Genomic DNA, 20,508 nt, shown 5'->3' with positions numbered 1-20,508 from the left:
TATGGGTCAGTTTTACTAAGTAGAGAATGTTTGTCCCCAACTGCCCCCCATTCCTCTGGTTCAAGTACTAATAAGAGAAGATAGTAGAATTGATTTTCGATGCTTTGGTTTTCTTTCAATGAAACTAATGGATAGTGATCAGAAAAAACAGTGATTTTTCTGTTGTGCTCAACCTTTATATTAATACTTGTTTACTCTAGCAATTATTAAATAAAACACATAAAGCACTAATTTACCTTGAGCTGACTAGTGAGCCCCAAATGCCTGAGTTCTGCATATCAATCTTTTCCGAGTATGGAATTCAAATGCTAATATATTTAATATGCAAGACCTTTAATGCAGAAAAAATATATATTGAAAAGTGACGCAGCCACCTGATTAATTTATTTAGTTAGTTTTAAAGAGCCCACTCAAAATGGGTCAGGCTGGCACTATTTGAGCTGACTTTGAGAAAGTTTGGAGGCAGTAGGTAACTTGACCTATATTTTTGAACTGGGACTTTAGAAACTGGGCTGAAGGAAAAATCTTGTAAACTTCTTTTGATGCATGGAAATATTGAGGTTTGGACACTGACTTAATCTCGTTCCGAAAATTCATATATTAGATGTGCACCTGAGTTAGAGGCTGCTTTATTTCTTCATCGGAGAGTTTTAAGTGAAGTTTATTATAATTTTATCTGTGTAAGAGCAGAGGAGGCTCAAGTTGCATTTAGACGGGCATGTGTCTATTAAAAAGGTATGTCTGAAAAGTGGTTCCTTCTGATTTTCAATGGTTTGTTGCTTTTTCCAGTAGTGGAATTGAGTACTTTCGCAGTAAAACATTATTTTTCTTTTTAAAAAGATTAAGAATGTTACAGAACTGATACTGTGTTGCAAGGTGCTACTGCTTTGATTGGTGTCACAAATCTCCAATAGTGTTTTGATCAGCTCTGCCTCTGGCTGTGTTAATATGCTACAGTTTCTCAGGAAACACATCACAGTCCACATCCTTTGCCTATTGTGCTATTACCTGTTCATCACAGAAGAAACAAATTGTCTGACTTTTGAATCTGAAAGATTTATGGAAATTTCAGTCTATTCTTAATTTAAAAGACCCCTGTTAATAGCATTAGCAGAGATGTGATGTTGGGGATGCCTGCTAATGATGTGGCTTGGTGTATTGCTTTTTTAATTACTGTCTCTACTTTTCCCAAGTGGAAATATGGCCACCAGAATACAAAAACGTTTGAGAGAAGAGGTATTTACCCTTAGTTACTGCAGCTTTTCTTTTGCTGATCTAAATTGTCCTCTTTTAGTTTTTCCAGATCTTTCAAAATGCCTTACTAAGTCCCAATAGCTCTTATTTGCTAGGATTTCTGCATAAAAGAATGACCTATAATTTGTTTTTCTTATATAGGAGACACCTGTAGTATTCAAATAGATTTACACTTGGGCTTTTTGGCACTGACTACCACTAGTATTCTGATGTAATTCAGTATTTTACATGCTGACTTAGTGAGGCTTTACAAGTTTCCCGTGAGCATGTGCTAGGACCACTTGAAAACTGAGGAAGGTGGGTGTAGAAATCATCCAGCACACAGAAAATGATGGCATGATCTGATCAGCTGATACCAAGGACATTGTAAAACTTTACTCTAGATGAGGTCCTTTTGAACCACTTTTATACTGTCTTTACACCATTTGCAATATGTTAAATCATGCTGCTTTCTAGACAAACATCTTCCAAGTAACAGGTTGTACCAAATGTAGTTTTGTGGGTCTGTGTTAGAAGAATGTAGTGGTTTTCAGATAGTTTTGCCTGCCCCATTCAAGTTTTTAGGAGCACTTGGGACTATCACTTTTTTCTTCAGTTTCTAAAAGAAACTTGTCAAGACATGAAGGAAACATCTTAACTCTTTGTCATGATGGCAGCAGATTTGGTGACTTAGCTGCTTAGTGAACTTGCACATTCATTTGAAGGAAACTTATTTGGGGAAAAGAGCAAGTATTTGGCACAGTTTTGCTGCAATCAGCTTTCTAGTGTCAATTCTTTGTATCAGAGTAGGAGTTTTACTCATGGGTAGCAGTGGTATTACATGGCTCCCATCTGAATATTGCAGGGTCTTTGTGTATGCTTGAGGCATAACTTGTCATAAAAGTGCTACTGATGAAACAAAAGCCCTTTCCTGTTTTTTTTTTTTGTCCTTATTGCCAAATAAGAAGTACAGACAATGAAGACTAACAATGCTTACTGAAATAATGTAAAAGAAAAATCAAGCTATTCAACTAAAGTAATTAGAACATTTGTTTTGCTTAACTTTTGTGATTTTCTTTTTTTTTTAATCCTTTTTTTTCCTGTGTAATACTGTGGTTAGCCCTACAAGCAGTTTCCTAATGTGATATCTTTATATGGACTGAAGCACAGCTTAAGCATGGCAGGCAATTGCAATTCAGTGCATGTGGCTTGGGAAGGGTGACTTTGGGTAAAATCAATTTGTGAGGCATTTTAAAAATTAACTTCTGTCATTTTTGTTTGCTTCTTCCTCATGAACAAAGGAGACTTTCTTTTGGAAATATAAATGGAAATGCATGCTAATGAGTAGAAAATTCCTTCATGAACTCCAAAAGAGGGTTACAGTACCAAGAAGAACTGAGATTCTGGTTTCAAGCTTCATCAGCTGAAGGATGCTGTTTGAAAAAAATTCTGCCTCAGGTCACAGCTTAAACATTTATTTAACTACTCTCATTATAAAGCTTTATAGACTTCCAAGAGAAATTAATAATTCAGAAGGACATCTGTTAGTAAATAATTTAAATAACCATTTTTAAGCTAACAGTCATTAGTTACCTGTGTAATATTTCTGAAGAACAGTTCTCCAGTTGAAAGCAATGTGTGGCAGGACTACAAGAAGAGAATAATTTGACAGTCTTCAATATATGAAACACATTCATAGTATTTAATGATTTATGCTTTAGTGCCTTCTATAATCCTCATTTTTAGCATTTGACCTTCAGAGTATATTGTGACAATGAATTGCACAGAACCAAAGCTTCTGTAAAAAAACTGCTACTTGCATTTGAGACTTGTCAGTAATTTTATTAAATGGCCTCTGGTTTGTGAGCCTCAATTTGTCTTTCATACCTTTGATTTTATGGATTTCTGCTCTAGCCACTCTGTGTGCATTTCTCTTTCATGATGAAAGGCACTTTTTCTTAAATCTAAAAGTCACAGTATAATCTTTGAGCATCCATGTTTCTATGCCCTAATGTCTTTTCTAGTTCTTCTCTGTAATGGTGTAAAACAAACAACAACCAGAATTTGAGCTGCCTTCATAAAGTCACAATTAGAGAATTTTTGGTTTGCTATCAAAATCTTTTCCAATTAAATCTCCTCCCATTCTGTCCCATTGCCAAAACAAATAGATTTTTCTCTGCTGCTGGATATCAAGGAGGCATTTTCAGATTGCTGTTCTTGATGACTCTAAAATGCCATTTTTATAAGCTGGTATAGAGCCCATCTCTGTTTATATGTGATTGGGGTTTTGTGTGTGTATTTTTGTAATGCATCACTTTATATTTATAGGAGTGGATTTCAACTTTCCACACTCATGTGAAAGCCTTCTGCAACTTTGATCATTCTGCATTATTAGCAGGTATGTTTTTCCTTCATTACCAATTTTTGAAGAGTTAACTTTTCTTCACTTACATGTGGAAGTGTAAATGTGTCTCTCTACAGATAGATTAATATATTATATTTTAGAGATTATATATCCATATGATATATTTATACTTATGTGATATGTTGTAATGAGTGAATACATTTCCTTTGTAAATGCAATATATCCTTTTATTCCTGTAAAATTTCTGTCTTCTGTTGTGTTCTTTGTGCTACTGTTAGACACACATGCAGTAGAGACTCACAACTGGTCTATTTATGTTGAATAAAACACCATTTTACACAGAAGTGTGTGTATATGCACATCCATGAATTCATGTACTCCCATATTTGTTTTATCATCAATATAAAAGCACAATCATGTTTAATCTTGGCTTTACTGGTAATTTTCATATGTTCTGCTTAATCCTTATGCTGCTAGTTTTGTTAAATTTTCAGAGACAATTCCTAATTTTGTAACCATTTTTTCTACTATCAAAATTATATCAGTGTTTCAGGGGAGCTCACCATAGGGCACCCAAATCTAATACTTACACAGAGATGCTTAAAAATAGCAGCTGGCATCAAAACTAATTTTGAATAATCTCACATCTGCAGTATGCATTCACCTGGAGACAGTAATTTTTTTTTTTTTTTGGGAGGGAGGCCCTGGAATATAAAGCTAAATTATTTTTATGAAGTTTAAACTTTGTAAAGCTCTGGCTCTGTGGTTTTAACTTTTGCTGCAGTGGGATGGAGCAATTGTGATTTGCAAACTCTTCACTGTAATTTTGCAAGTGTTGGGAAATAGCTGTCTGGTAGAGAAGTTCCACAACTGGAAAACATCACTGAAGCCCAGTCTGCAGAGATCAGTGACATTTCATTCCACCTGTCTCTTGTTGCTCTCTCTCTCTCCAATTGCTGTCGTATCTTGGGGAGATTTGGTCAAAGAAAAACCAGAGGTGTTCATACCTTCTTGAAGCTTTCCAGGAGCTGCATGAGGAGCAGCAATATCTGTGTGTGTGCACCCACCACAGGTGCCAACACTGCCATGGCAGCAGGGCTCCTGGGCAGGGGGTTTGCTGAACACATGGGGCTGTTCTGTGGGGCTTGGGAATCCTCACCTGGGGGACAGTTCCTGTGTCTGGTGTGCCCTGCACTTACCCAGCAGAGCACCAGGGCTCACTGGCAGCTGTGTGCTGGCCCTGGGCCTGTGGTGAAGGGGAGGCTTAGAGCCAGGTCAGAGCTGCTCACCTGCTGGGGAGGGTTATGATTTCAAGTATTTTGTTGTCTGTGTGCAATAGTAGTGCTGCTTTATGTCACACCTGGAGCCTGTCAGACGCTGAGAGGGCTCCACTGAGGGTGTTCCATGTGGTCACTTCTTGGTGTGTTTGGATGTGCTTCCACACTAGGAATCCATAAGCTCATTTAAAATATGGCTCTTAGCCCATGGTGGGTAAGGACATCCTTGTTTGTTGTTTTTCTTGCACTTGAGTGTGACAAAGAGCCTCTGTTTGTTGAGCAAACTCAGTAAAGAGTTCAGCTGTGTCTGAACAGTGGTGTTAAGGAATATCAGGCTCTCCAAACAACCCAGAAAGGATTATACCAATTTTTTTTTCCCAGCTGAGAGGCTGTATTAACAAAATAAATAAAACTGAAGGAAAACAATTACCTCCTTGCTTAAATAAACTTGGAGAGTTTTTCTTAAATGTGTTTGAAATCTGGTGTCACATTTAAATCTAATTAGACCTGGAAAGATGCATGGTGAGATTAAGCCAATGTCTCCCAGTCAGCCTTGCAGTGCAGTGCTCCCAGCAGAAAGTTGTTGCAATGAGAAGCAGAGTTTGGACGAATTTCTCTTGCTGTTTTGTTTTTAATTTTATTTAATTTGGGTTTTGTGGGTTTTGTTTTGTTTGTTTTTTCTTCAGAGAAGTGCTCCTTAAATACTGTTTATATGCTGTGACCTCCTGTGTGATATTGATTATAATTTATGTTGAATTAGAGTGCATCTGCATTTAATTTTAAAAAGAATGAGCTGGAAAGCATTGCTTAGGCTTGGAATTATACTTTGTTTTCATGCTAAGATGTGTTGCTTCTTGTTAGGAGAAGAACCAAATGTTTGCATGTGTCTTGAACTGGTCCCATTTATTGGATGTGAGTGCTTTCATCTGAGTTCCAGTTTAAGCAGTGAGGGCAAGGCTTAGTCTGAAGATTTTGATAACAGTAGGAATTCATGTAGGAATTATCTTTTCTTGATTTAATCTTGCCTGTCAGCCATGAAGAGTTGTGCCTTGTGGTTTGCTGTTTATTAATTAGCTTTTGTCTGGTAAGCACAGGATGGAAAGTTACTCTTGTAGGCAAAGTCAAAGCCTCAGAGGGCTGAGGTAGAGCCATTTCTTAGCCCTGGGCTCAGAAGGAGCCAGGATAAGCAAGAAATGTTGCCTGTCTCCTTCTGTGATGCTATTTTCTGTATAACTCCTCATCTGAAGGAAAAATTGCTGGGAAAAGCAGACAAATTCATATGAACTTTAGTTTCTCTCATCCAAGAATCTGATTTATGTGAGATAACTTTTTGTTTGTTGGTGTTAGAAATAACCAAAATAATTTAAGACAGAGGACGACTCTGCGAGTGTCTTTCTGTGAGAGATAATTAAAAACTAAACCTGTGATTAAAATTTCATATTTGTTAAATTATATTCAGTTGAGTTGGTAAGAAGAGGAAGGATCTAGCATTTTTATTCATTTTTTCCTTTTAAGTTAGCAAGTGTTTTCCTGTATGGGTAGGCATTTTTCTGCAAGAGATGGTTGTTTCCTTGCATTATACACCATATCTGCTGAAACAGACTTTTCTGTGTGCTTCTGCTTCTTCTAGCCTTACAAAAATAAATACATTACTTGAAGGTACAAGGTGACACATCCATGGGGTCCTTTCTACATAAGATTAACATCCACCTTCACTTTAAGTCAACCAGAAGTTGGACAGAAAGTGCTATACACTTGTTAAACTCTGGATGAGACCTGAACTACTTTCCATTTGTAAATTATTCTTCTTACAGGTTTTTCTCTGGCTTTAATGCAAAATAGGATTAAAACCTGCTGAACTTTAATCCTGTTATAACATTTTGTTACCTCACATGGTTAGCTGACTCCAAGATAAGTCTTCTGTGACAAGTTTGCCAAATTTTTCTGTGCCTGGTATCTCTCAGGAGCCAGTGTTATACCACTGGTCCCTCTTCAGCCTCTTGCTGTGAAAAATGTTTCACTTTAAATCATAATGCCTTGATTTTAGCATTGTGGTTGTCCTGTTGCTCGTGGCACTGCAAGAAGTTCCTGGGGCAGGACATTACTGATGAGCCCTGTGTTGGACAGCCTCGATCTGTTCCAGTGCCGCTCCCCATTGCCGCAGGACAGAGCTGACTGAGGCAGGGACTCTTGCTTCAGCTCCAAGGGGCCAAGCAGTGGCCAGAGCTGCACTTGTGTTCAAGCTCAGGCACCTGAGCAGGGCAGGGACACCTCTGGCAGCTTCTGCACCAGCTGCTGCTCCCAGGCCCTCACGAGAGCGAGCTGTGTTGTGTACCCAGCACACAAAGCAGTGCCCAAGGTGTGGCTGTGCTCCCTGCAGCTGCCTCAGGTGGGGACCAGGGCCCTTCAGGGCTGCCTGAGCCCTGTGGCTGGCAGAGATCTCAGTGCCCTTTAATTGGCATCCCGTGGCTGCTGCTCATCCCCCGTGCCTGCAGTGCACAGCATGTCCCTCTGCAGTGCCACACTGCTGGCACTCGTCATGCTGACATGGACCCTGTCCCTCTGGGGCTCCTGTCAGCAGTGCTGTCCTCAGGACTGGTTTTCAAGACATGGTTATCGGTTTAATTTGCTTAAAATTTGCCATAAGGAGAAATAGGCTATGAGGTCTTTCTTCTGGGAGGAATTTGCACCAGGCAAAACCTGTCACAGAGCATTTGCTGCACACTATCACACTGTGCTGCTAAGAAAAAGAGCAAGTGAAACTAAAATAGTTTGTGTTGCTGTTAAAATTTCACTCCATTTTTCTGTATCTTACATGTGCTTTTAGGAAGACCAGATTCTTTAGGAACCAGGCTGGTTGGTGCTTTAAATCCTGAAATCTCAGGTCTCTGACACCTTTGTCTCTGCTGTAGATTTGTTGTTGCATTAAAATCATGAATTTCAGTGGGGAGTAAGAAGAAAAGTAGCTCTCAGCTTATGGAGAACCTTTCCCACAGAGCAGGAAGCCACAGAGTAGATGGATTTAATATACCAGGGTGAACTTAGTGACCCTGATAAAGACTTCTTCTGAGCCCTTGAAGTCATCTTTAATGATATGATCAGTTTTAATACTTGGTGGTGGTTATGCAAATTTAGAGACTGAAATAATGCATGTTATAAGATCTAGAGCCACTGTATTGAATACTTTTGACTAGATCTGGCATGAGGTAAAGTTTGCCTACTTGGACTTTCTAGAAGCACTGTTTGTCTGCTATGTGCTGAGAAGAGCTAAGGAGTCTTTGTTTTCCCCTGGAATCTCTTAAATTACTTGTTCTTGAATCAGTGCTGGGAAAAGAGCACTACTTCATAACATGGGGAATATATATTTGTTCTAAATGGTAAATATGTGGTTTTGAAACTGTCTCTTTTTGAAGAATTTTCATCTACTACTCAATGCAAATTTAGTAATTAAAATTTATTTTGTTTGAATGGGCATCACACCAAGAGAGTAACATAAATAACCAGTTATTGGTGTTTCAGAGGAGGATCAGGAGAGGGAGGATCTGTAAGGCTTGGGATTTTTTATTGTTTTCTTCTTTTCTTTTTCTTCTTTTACCATCCATGGTAAAACTGATGGTATGCACCTTAGGCAGGGTGTGTTAAGCTGCCACCTGATCAAACCCTATCACTGTTTTCAGTAAAGCAACTTCATAATTTGCAAATATTATGAATTATTAATAGTAATTACTTTGTGCTCACTTCTGGATTCTGCAAGGATTTGTCACCAAAAAAATCCCAGTACAGCAGTACTCTTTAGCAGTTCCATGTCTGATGCTCTGTTTTATGTTTGTTAACTTGTTTTTCATTAAAAACTCATATTTTATTAAAACAATCAGACAATCTTAAAAGCATTTCAATTATTGGCTGTTGAGATATTGCTTTTTTAAATATAATTGTCTGTATCGTTGACCTTTCTGTGACATTTTCAGAATCAGTGTCACACTGAGTACAGATCTGTGGGTCATCTTTCTTTGGTTGTCTGGTTTTGTTTTAAAAGCACCATTAGCTTTGTCATTTTACATTGTTTTACTTTGTAACTATTTGGACCTTCCCTTTGTTAAGGCTACACTGGGGAAATCTGTTTGCATTTTTAATACTTTGGGATGCATGCTTGCTGTTTCTGAAGATCTAAAAATATTGTACAAATGGTCATTATTTAATAAATTTTTAATAACTAGAATGTAATAATCACGATAAAACACTGATACATCATTCTACTTCCTTTATATGTGGGAGACATACTTTGAACTCTTCTGCCTTTTGTCTCCTAAAGGAAACTTTATCAAAAGATAAAAGCTTTTAACTCTGAACACATTGCTTGGTAACTTAGGTGTGCCTTTTATTTGACTGTGAGAGCATCAGCAGAGCATGTAAATTTGTGAAAGGTGGTGCTTTCATGACCAGAGTAGCCAGGAGAGTTTCAACCATAGCCTTAAGAATTCCAGTTTGGGTGGGAGTTTTTTTTTTAATATCTAATGAAGCTTGATCCAAATAAATTTGTGTTTGTTTAAGTGTAAATTGAGCCACAATTCATCTTTTTCTCAAATCTAACTATGCTGGTAAATTGGGTTGTGTTCAAAACTGGAGTACAGAAAGAGTAATGGTGAAGTGTTTTAGGATCTGCTCTGTGAATTCTCTTTGAGGTGATAAGAACAGACAGCTCCTGGCCCTGAAATCAACACAATTACAGAAAGGATTTTGGTTATGAAGAAATATCACAGTGATAGAAATGTTTCCTTTAGAAAACAGACTGGCTCCTCTTAGTTAAGAGGAGAATTTCTTTAAAACATATAATTTGTTTTAAAAGGGGTAATGTATATTCCGGTCAAGACCCTGTGGATATTTTCATCACATTGTCTAAATATTTGGGAATCTTTAGGATTGTTGGAAATACTTTGGATTATTTTATCACATTCTTTTTATGTCTCTTTTTAATGTTTATAAATAAGCATTATAATATTTTAACTTCTTAACTTCTTTAAAGTATGTCCCATGATTTCAAGTACTCTCTCATGAACTTCTAAGGAAATTGTTTTATTGTTAGGGTTTAAACACTGTTCACTACTATTCTTAATCTCTCTCTGTCATTCTTCGGTGGTAATTATTTTACTCAGGGAACTGAGCTTGGGTATTACAACTGAATATTGATACAAGCCCAGTCTAATTTTATTTTCAAATGTTTTTCTTTCCTGTGCTGAATCATAGTAAAGGGAAATAAATGGGAATCCAAAGGGAAATAAATCCAATAATTTGATGAAAAACAACATGTCAGTTGGTCAGAGCAGGGTGCTGATAATACCCTATCATCACCAATGTTTACTCATCAAGAGTAGGTCCTATGAAATCTCTTATTTGAGAGAGTAATTGAATTATTTGAGTAATATCAATGTCTGTGAAAAATGTAATATAAGAAATTGTTAACCATTTAAATACTTAGACATCACCATCATTTTGAGAAATTTTGTCATTATCTGTGGGACTGTGGGTTGGCATGAGAACATTTATTTGATCTTATTGGTCTGTAATGGGTTTTAGTTTGAGGAAGCCACAGTGAGCTGTTCATGCAGCAGCACCTGTTGAAATGTTTCACCCCAAGCTTACCAAGTCTGAGATGCAGCCCTCTGTGTCTCATGGTAAGCTCTGTCAGAGCAGAGAGAGAGGATCCTGGGAGGGATCCTCCAGAGGAGGCGTTGGGGTCGGTGTGGGTTGGGTTGTGAGGTCCTGGCTGCCTGCGGGGTGCTCCTGACAGGAGCCATGCAGGAGGCAGCTGCTCCAGAAATGACATCTCTCACACAAACTGCTTTCAGGTGATCCACTGTTGAGATGCCTTTGGATCCCTGGTGGAACTGCTTGGCAGGGCTTTGGGCTTTGTACTTTGAAAACAAAAGCCCTTTCTCTCCAAGGTATAAGTGACAAGTTGGTATTGAGGCAGAGCCTTCAAAAGTGTGTTTTGTTCATCAGCTGTCGGAATGTGCGAGGCTTCCTCCCTTAACAAATGGTAACAAAACAGATAAAAGCCCTTACATGGTGTTTGATAACATCTTTGAAGGTCTCAGGAGGCCTGTTAACAGTTGGTTGTATGTGGGATTGTCTTCCATATAGTCCTTCAACAAAGAAGTTATAAAAATAAATCCTATCAGTTTTTTGGGAAGGAACGTGAAAATGAAGGTTGCTAAGAACCCATGAGCAGTCTGTTACAACAAATGAGTGCCAGGAGATGTGGGCTTGCTTCAGGGTCTTTGCTACCACAGAGCATTTTAAGACAAGTGTTATAATTTGATCATAAAAGGAATAAGTTGAAAATTGTATCAGAAATCACAGAGCAGTTGTGGATATTATTTGTGTTTGACTGACAATATACCAGGGAGAGAATGTAATGATACACCCTTCTCATTCAAAGGCTTTATTTTTAGTCTTACTTTCACAGCTGTTTTCATCTCCACCACTGTAAATCATTCATACATCATAAACAATTTAAGCTGTGGTGTTTGTTCCTGAAGTATGAATTGGAGTATAAAATTCACTGGTATCAATTTGTCCCTAGGCCCAAATTCTATTTGACTCTCAAGCTGTCTCCTAAGTAATTAGCAGTATGAAATGATACCTTCCTAGTGATTGAAAGACTTTCAATTTTAGTTTAACTTAGATTTTATTATTTGATCCTTTAATATGTTCAATCTTTCTCCTTTTGTTGCTTTAAAACAAAGGTGTAACAATCTGGATTGAAATGAAATTTTACATGAATTATCATAGTTAATATTGCTGAGTTCTAAGGCTTCCCGTGGTTGCCAAAAAAGTTGAAAGATTGTTATAAGTACAAGCTTTGTCATAAAACCTAAAGCAATGAACAATTCATTTTGACTGCTTAAAAACTAAATAAAATATCCCATTGTAAATTTTGAATTCCCAGTTTGGGACCAGGATATTGAGCCCATTGTTTTCAGACTGGCAATTGTTAAATGCACATCACTAACAAGAATACTACTATTACTTCAGGAATTACACTGTAGCCTATTTTTGTACCTTAACTCTTTTAACTCTTTCCACAAGGGACTCAGAATTTCAATTTTTAGATTTTTGATTTTTTTATAAGTGTCCTCTTACAGGCTGGTTTTATTCCAAGGGCTTACAAAGAGGGGTTTTACTGAATCCTCTTCCATTCCTGTCAACAAGTAAACCATGCTATGGTTTCCCTGATGTCCAGAAAGAGTAAAGAGAAAGTGTTTCAAGTTTTTCTGTGTTATGATATTCTGCAGCATTTGATTTGCTACTGTATTGCTCACTCCTGGCTGTGTTGGAATTCAGCTAGGGAAGCTTTTAGAGGAAGGGTCTTGTTTCATTAGTTCTCATGTGAAACTGAGGCATTTTCTCTGTTGTCACTCAGGAGCAAGGTGATTTTGCACACCTCATCTATAGCTAAATTTGGGAAGCATAAGTTACGTTTTAGTGTTTGTCAATACTGTTTTACAGAAGTCCCAAGTATTGTCCACAGAGAACTCTCCTTGCTTAATAAATGATTTAGAAACTGTCATTCAGCTACCAAAAAGGTGTTCAATTTGAATCTTTAAAAATGGGCCACACAAATAAATTTAATTAGAACATGCTGTCCCAGAAAAAATTCCTGCTTGACTTTGAAGATCTGGAATAAAAGTAGTCATTAGACAACAGCCAGCTACAGGAGAGAAGAGGCAGCAGGTTTTTTGGTTGTGAGTTTTGATTTTTTAAAATTTAAATCACAATGTTTGCTTATTTTTTTTTCTTGCATGTTGATATATCAGTTCAAAGTATAGCACAGTTCAGCATGAATAAAACTATTTTAAAGTGATGGAAAATGGGGTGGTTGTTGAGTGTGGTACTAGCAACAATGAACTAACAAACAGTAATAATATTACATGTTATGTTTTAAATACTTTGTCCTCTTCCCCATCCTTTTTTTGTATTTAATTACATGTAATTGAAGAAAAATGATTATACTGCACAAAAGCTGTCCTGAATGTTGTTTAATCAGAACGTGCTGTCTTCTTTCATGCCCTACATTTTAATGTAGGCATAAACTTTTCAATACAATTTAACTATAAATACTGATTTATATTCATTTTCGTATCAGAAGACAAATGGATGACACTGTGACTTCCACTGGGTGTAGCTCACTAGATTTTATTGAAATCCACTTCTCCATGCTGTAGCAGTGAAGTTCTTTTTGATAAAATAAAAATAATTTCTGCATTTGCTTTTTTAATGTTTAGAAAAGCAATCACTTGATGAGATTGTAAGGTTAATGACTGAGTTTTAGGAGAAACTGAGTTTGTCATATCTACCTCTGAGTTGCACATCCAGTGTCTGATTCCCTAGTCAATGTGAGTTGATAAATAAGAACTTGATTCTTGTTTTGTGTTTTTTGGGTTCTGTCTGCCTTTTTATTTTTGTTAACGGACCTGTCATGTTCCTTCATCTTCTCTGCAATTTCAAGTGGAGATAATCTTGTAGCTAAATGACCTTTTTCTAACTCATCCCATATACCGAAGACATGGTTTGTATTTGTGCCTGTGTGCTCAGAAGAAATAGTTGGAAGGTAAGAGACCTATAATCCAAAAAATCAGGAGAAGAGTAAGTGCCAAAGTGAAGGGAGGATAGAAATAGAAGTGGCCTGCCTAGTTGCAGCTTATTCAAACTCTCAAATGCTTACCAGGAAAACCTGAATGCCAGTTTTGATCCTAAAGTTCAGAGGAGCAGGACTTGTGTGTAAAATCCATGGAGTGATTCCAGTGCCAGTGTCTGCAGAGGAAATGGCAGGCAGATGGGTGATGAAGCATTGAAGGAGAAGTGACATGGTGACAGAGCTTGAAAAGTGTGGAGGACATACTAAGCATGCTTGGGTTTTGTGGAGGATGTGTTGTTTTCTCTGAGTTTCTGACAGTGCAGCACAGTGAAGAGATGTAGGGATGGGGCACAGGTTGAACAGAAACTCACATAGCTGAGTCTGGGCCTGAACTAACTTACTTATTCTATAGGTTTTAACACTTACCTGGCATAGCAGGTCCAAAATAGATCACCAGTAGGAAAATTACTTCTTGCTTTTTTCCTCCCTTATTCTGATCACTGTGGTGTTTTTGAAACCCAGAATTTTTAATGGAAAAGAGATATTATTAATTGCTAAAATAGCTGTCCCTGAGCCAAGGCTTCACACTCTCTGTTTTACATCTCAGACTTGTAAGGTGCATATCCCAATATACAATGTGCATATGAAAGATGAAGTCTTGCTGTGGTGGGGTAAATCTCTGTTGGTCCCTTTAGAGGAGAGACAGCATCCTGCCTTTCCATGCCAGCTGAAGGCAAAGGAAGGCTGGAGATCTGAGCGGGGCAGGGTGATAAATCTGGAGAGTGGGAATTGCTGCTTCTCCTGCCGGGACAGGGCCATTGTAAGGGACTCTCATTCTCTGAGGAGATGCTCCTGTAGTAAAAGCTACATGAGCTGAAGAGAAACTAAATCTTCAGTGGCTCCCTCTTTGCAACGTCCCTTGATTAGGTAAGGCAACAAACTTTGATGGTTGTATTGTTGGAGGTGGAAAAAAATACCAGAACTCTTCTATGGCTTGATGATCTGCTTGTTCCTAAATACAGTCTTCTGCCTTCATGGACTGTGTTCAGAGCAGCAATGTAAAACTGAGCTAGTTTTAATCACCTTCAGCACCCTGGCAAAGATGCTTCAAGAGATTGTGTGTCTGGATAGCTTTCTTTAGAAGTGGTGCTTCTTTCCAATGCTAGTGGTTGGTTACTTTATGAATTGAGCTTCTGAAATGAATCACAAAAATCACAGTAAGCCTTAATGGGCCTTTTCAAACAGCTCTTTTAAAGGATATATTCCAGGTGTCCATATGGGTAGATTATTTTACCCTCTTAGTACAATAAAATGCTTATATTCAGTAAAGTCATCTAATTGGATTCCTACTCATAGTCTCTTTTTCTCCATAAAAATGTAATAGTACGTCCTGACTTTAATTTTATTGCAGTCTGGCCTATTTCAATTGAGCTTAACTTCATTAGAGAGTGCTTAACTTGGGTAGAAGCAAAGCCTGTTTTCTTACTTGTGTTAATATGGCAGTAAAAATTCACTGAACAGACCTAAACATGTGAGGACGAGAGCAAGGTGCAACATGAACTAGCATGTTGTAATTTAAGATTCAGTGTATGTACCTTTAAGACAAAGATAGTTCCATTGAATATGTGCAATAGGAAGGCCTGGAGGAAGTTTGAAAAGATAAATGTGCATGTAGTAGAACATTCAAGGGACACATTATACACATCAGCTCACACTGCCCTTGTTTTCAATTTTCATAGGTGTTCATTTGTTGCAGCGTTAAAGTCAGTGGAAAGTGAGGAAGCTGCACAGGATCCTGTCTGAGCCTGGCAGCCAGCAGTGCTCACAGGAACCACAGCTCTCCATTTGTTTTTAAACACCGCCTTTTGTGTCATTCACATTTCATTGTGACTTTAAAATGACTAAGAGGATCTTCCAGCAATTCACAACTTGAGTGTCACTCAGTAGAATATGATTATATTTGGGCTGTAATTGTGAGGTAGCTCTTGTAAAAAATCTTAGATGGCAAGACTTTCTTGGATTTCTTCCACGTGGAATCCTAACTGTGACTTAAATCTGTATTGCATAAGATTTGTTCTGTGATAGATTAATTTCTTAATTGTTTTAGTTGCATAAAACAGATTTATTTTCCCCTCAGTCTGTCCAACTTCCTCATGGCAGACAGGAATTCTAAGCATTTGAATATCCTGATATAATATCCTTTTGAAAAGGATTGAAGTGTCACATTGAAACCTTTATAGGGTTTGTCTACTAGGCTATCAAGCATAAGACTGATGTGTTGCATTGTGTTCCCTTCCCTGGAAGTGTTTCAGGTAACATGGTTATATGCAAGATATATTAAGCCCTAAGTAATACAAAGGAACTGAATTATGTAGCTAGCTTTGGTATTTATTCCTTGCTTGGTCAAGAAATCGGGTTAAATGCAAGATATGTATAGAGCCATGTGCAGTACAGTAACACAAAACATTTTGATGTCATTGTCACTAGTTGCCTGTTGGATGGTGTTAAGGTTGACTTGGATTCTCATAGTTAGCAATCAAACTTGTCAATAATCTCATTGAATAGATTAAAATAATGCAGCATTTTGGACTTACCATTACAAAAGGACTGTGTCCATTTGTAATGGTAAGCAATCTCTAAAATCAAAAGTAAATAATTTGAGATTTAAAATGAAAATTATTGTGTAATTTCTTTGTTATTATTTTAAAAATTATTTTTAGATGCATACTACAACTGTCTTCACTAATGATTCCTCTTAATGGAAAAGCAATAAAAAGATACAGTCCTGCTCTAGGGTATTTGAAAATTGCCTCAAGTTTTCTAAGTAGCTTAAGGCATTTTGACATGGTAAGTCTAGGGCTGTTTCTGTTTTCTGTTTGGCAGTTTCTGTTACAAATTCATGTCACATTTTGTATTACATTTGATAAGATAGAATTTACATTTCCTCCTTTTATGTATTCTGTGTGAATAGGAGATACCTATCATTTAAGAGATAAAAAATTATTATCTGTGAGTAAAATTTATCTTCTAATGCCTCTTAGCTATTTGTGATAATGTTATGTATGTCATGTTATGGGGGTTGTAGATTACTATGATAAAAAAGGCAAATAGAACTTAAAATAATTAATATGAAATAAAAGAAAAAATAGATAAAATCTAAGAACTCTGTTCTGCCACTGAAACAGATTATTTCATTTGGTGTTCAATTTAATCACAGAACTATTGAAGTCATCTTGCAGGTGTATCTGAGTGAAAGCTGGTTAATAAATTTTGTTGTGGTCTTTGACTAGAACCAGCTTCATGTAAGAGGGTGCGGATTTTTCCACAGTGATTTTTGGGAGATATTCACATCACTTGCATCTCCTATTTACTTTAGCTACTATGTTTGAAGTCAAGAACCTAACTTTTAGTGAAGATACTTTTGGCTTGCACCCTAGAGGAGGTTTACTTGTGTTATATATGTTAGCTAGGCAGAGTGAACTGCCTTCATGAGCCAAACTGTATTTCCATGGTCATTCAGTCTGCTCCAGTGCACTCAGCAGGACTGCAGGGCTACAGCAGAGATCAGAATTTGTTTAGTATGCTCTATTAGCATATATTCTTTCATTGAGAATAGTAGCCTATTATAGTACCCATTCCTTTAATGAAATCACAAGGATATGTGTAATGAAAATGATCATTATGGGATTTTTTTTTTCATGCCTGGTGAATTGTTTATAAAGTTCTTTGTGTACCCAACAAAAACTCCCCTCACTGGGAGAATTGATTCGGGTGAGTATGCTAATTCTGAGGCCAGAGACTCTATGCTCATACTAAGCAGTCAATTTTTAAAAGGAATTCCAATAAAGTAAGTAATCTAGGCTGAAGATGTGAACAATACCAGATACCCACCATAACTGGAGAAAAATTGCTAGGGGCAAAATTCTGTAGGGTAAAATGGGACAATGAGCTTTTCTAAGCTTTCCCTAGGGAGAGGGAAAAGGAGGCGTTTGGCCTAAATTTACATTCCGAGAAAGAGAAAATCCATTTTAATTTCTTCCTATTAAATCTAATGTAACTTTTCCAACACCTGTTTGGAACCTGTGGTCTTGGAATGAGCAATTTGTTAAGAAACTGTAAACACTGCAGAGGTAGTGGATATGGTAGCATTCTCTCACCCCAAGTTAAAAGTACTCATCTGAGTGTCTCAGGCTTCTTCTGTACTAATACTTGAGCTATGTGGGTTTTGATGTAAATATCTGGTTTTGTATGGTTTACTAGTGTTCAACACACCCTTGCTTTATGTAGAATTTCTTGTGGAAGATCCTAACATATTTTGTTAAACAAAATGTGACTGTTCTGTACATAAGAAGAATGTGAAAATGAGAATGGGTGTTAAAACTATTCACGCAGAAGCCTAATCTGAATGCATTTTGTGTGGGAGAGTTGTGCAGTGGTTTCCCTGCTTTCTGAGAGGTAATTACCATGGCAGTTTGTTGTTGGAGCACTTAGAATGCGTATATGAAGTCATCATTGAGAGACTTAAAAAGACTCCTGTTAAAGCAAGTGAAGATTTGTTGAAGGAGAGAATCTGCAGGAATAATTCCAGTGTCAACAAAACCTATTTGGTGTCAGGTTTTTCTCTGTGCACCATGGCTGTGGAATGAAACCCTCCGTGGGTTTCAGGGACCTTGGCCAGCAGTTCCATACAAGAGAGCTGAGCTGTGTTGCAAGTGGTTTGACAATGTCTCTTTGTTGTAGAAAACAAGACCACATTATTGCCTGAAATGGGTGATAGATGTTGAAAGCTTTGTCATACTCAGGTCTTGATTCAGAAGCAGTTTTGAGGAAATAGTATTTATACTTCCTGTTTAAAGCTCATGAAGTTATTTTTATGGCTATTAGAGTGTTTGGTTCAAGGTGATGTTTTGTGACAGCCAAAAACATTTTTAATTTAAGGTTTGATTTTTAGATTTGTTCATAGAATAAAGGGCATCCTCTTTCAGCTTGGTGCACTTGTAGATGTCAGGAAATGGAAGAGTTGGAACTAGAGAAACATCCATCTTTGCTTTTAAATTTACCAGTGATTCAAACATTTTCTTTAGTGGTAAGCCTTTTGCTTTTGTCCAGAAGACTTGTATCCATGGTTCTGATTGCATAGACTAGGGGAAAAATATTTTCTGCCTTTGTGGAAGCATTCTGCAGCATAAAATACTACACTTAAAGAGGTTAGCTGATTGTAGTTGGGATAGTCATTCCTGCTCTTTCCTCTAGTGAATATTCAATATTGCCTTACAAAACTGGCCAGATCTCCTTGAGCAAGGTCTCAGGTGAATGACTCTGGATTTTGGTCTCTGCTGCTCCAGGGGAATACAGCTCTTACTGGAACTTGTAAAACACAACCTGTTTTGTTTGTGCAGTTGATTCTGAATGTTAATGCCAAGACCTTAATGGATTAGAAGCTTCCAGGGAGGCATTAATGTTTTGTGACAGGAATTTCTTTTGCAGAAGATGACTCCACTTTAGGAGATGTTAGGTAGGTGCTTCAGCACATGTTCCAAGTTGCCCTTTGTTTCCCTGTGCATCATCTTTGCAGTAATTTGTAAAAACCTTTATGGACTTCCTTCCTCTAAAGGAAACAGTAGAGAGTGAAATAATATGTTGTCTGTAGGAGGCCCTGAATTGGGTTCCCCTTCCAGAATAGGGATAGTCTTGGGATGGAAGATGAGTTAAAATATTTAACATGTTCTACATGATACAGAAGGAAATGCTTATGCAAATGCCATGAAACAGTATCAATTATTAAAACTAAGGTGTATGATGACCATGCATAGAACTTCAGGCTTTATTATTTGAAATAGCTGAATATTTTCATTATATTCAGAGGTGTTGTACATAATTAATCATTTTTTTTTTAACTTTTGCATTTAATCAAGCAATTTTTGGCTGAGACAGTTGTCAAACACTGGAACAGCCTTTGCAGAGAGATTGGTGATAACATGACACACAACAGTATTTTTGAGGCATTTGAACAATGCCCTTAAAACCATATTTTACTTGATCAGCCCTGAAGTGGTGAGGCAGTTGGACCAGATTATCGTTGCAGGTCCCTTCCAGGTGAAGTAATGTATTCTATTCAAACATGAGCTGTGAGTTGGGTCTGCACTGAAAGTGTGAATTATACCTTCCTACTGATGTATCTGCTGTACTCCAGAGGGTGTGGAAGAGTGCATGCCTTCTGAAGTGTAGCTGAATACTGTCTGCCTGATAGCACTGGGAGCACAAGGTTGCTCCTTGGAATTGTGTAACTTTCCCTAGAAAGTGGACAAACAAAACACTTTTGGTAACAAACAAATTTGAGGGCAAAAATGTTCAAAGAGGATAAAAACAGGGCCTGAGAAAGAGATACCTTTTGGGAGACACTTTGGCCCATCTTGTGTAGGGTTTTGGGATTCTTATTTCCAGATAGAGGCTGAACACTTGGCCTATTTAAATAAGCAAAACAAAGGTAAAAAATTATATATGAGTGATACATTCAGTTTTATCTCTATGTGTACACATTTGTATTTACCAGCATTAGTTCCTCTGTGTCCGTAATGAAATTTTTTTCTGAAATTCCTGACATTTTGGCACATTAGGTAGAGAAGTAGTTTGGAATTCCAGGTTCTTCTGCTTTTGCAAAGAAGTCCATGTGCTTGGTATTTTCAGCCTGTCCAGAGCGTGCCAAAGTGTATGCTAGATTTCTCTTCAGTGAAGCAGAAGTGACTGTTTGTCCCTAGGAATGTTGCAATGAGAGGAATGTGTTGGGTGTGTTGTTGCACTCTGTGGTGGGTGTACATTGTGAGTCCAATCATGCTTCAGAAGAGCTTTTCTTATGAACCCTGGATCACACACAATCTAGTTCTCCTGAAGAGTTGTTCTGATTTTTCTTTTTCTCAGTAGTAGTCTATTACAGGGACATAAGGCAGGATTTTGTCATTATCTACACTTTTCTAGCTTCATTCAGCCCCAGAAAT

The 20,508-nt window shown here is 37.5% G+C and overlaps 1 protein-coding gene across 1 annotated transcript in view; it reads left to right on the top strand.

Annotated features, from left to right (window-relative positions):
• Positions 1-3,561: 3,561 nt before the first annotated feature.
• THSD7A (thrombospondin type 1 domain containing 7A) overlaps positions 3,562-20,508 on the top strand; it is a 254,024-nt gene continuing 237,077 nt past the window's right edge. Inside the window, exon 1 of the mRNA XM_071429098.1 lies at positions 3,562-3,631. The gene's annotated coding sequence lies outside the window, so the exon portion shown is untranslated. The remainder of the gene's footprint in view (positions 3,632-20,508) is intronic.

This window comes from Agelaius tricolor, unplaced genomic scaffold (genome assembly GCF_023055355.1).
Source record: "Agelaius tricolor isolate 1412-34295 unplaced genomic scaffold, bAgeTri1.0.p SCAF_6, whole genome shotgun sequence".
Lineage (NCBI taxonomy): Eukaryota > Metazoa > Chordata > Aves > Passeriformes > Icteridae > Agelaius > Agelaius tricolor.
Note: the sequence above shows the minus strand (reverse complement) of the source record. Positions and strands in the feature narration are given on the sequence as shown.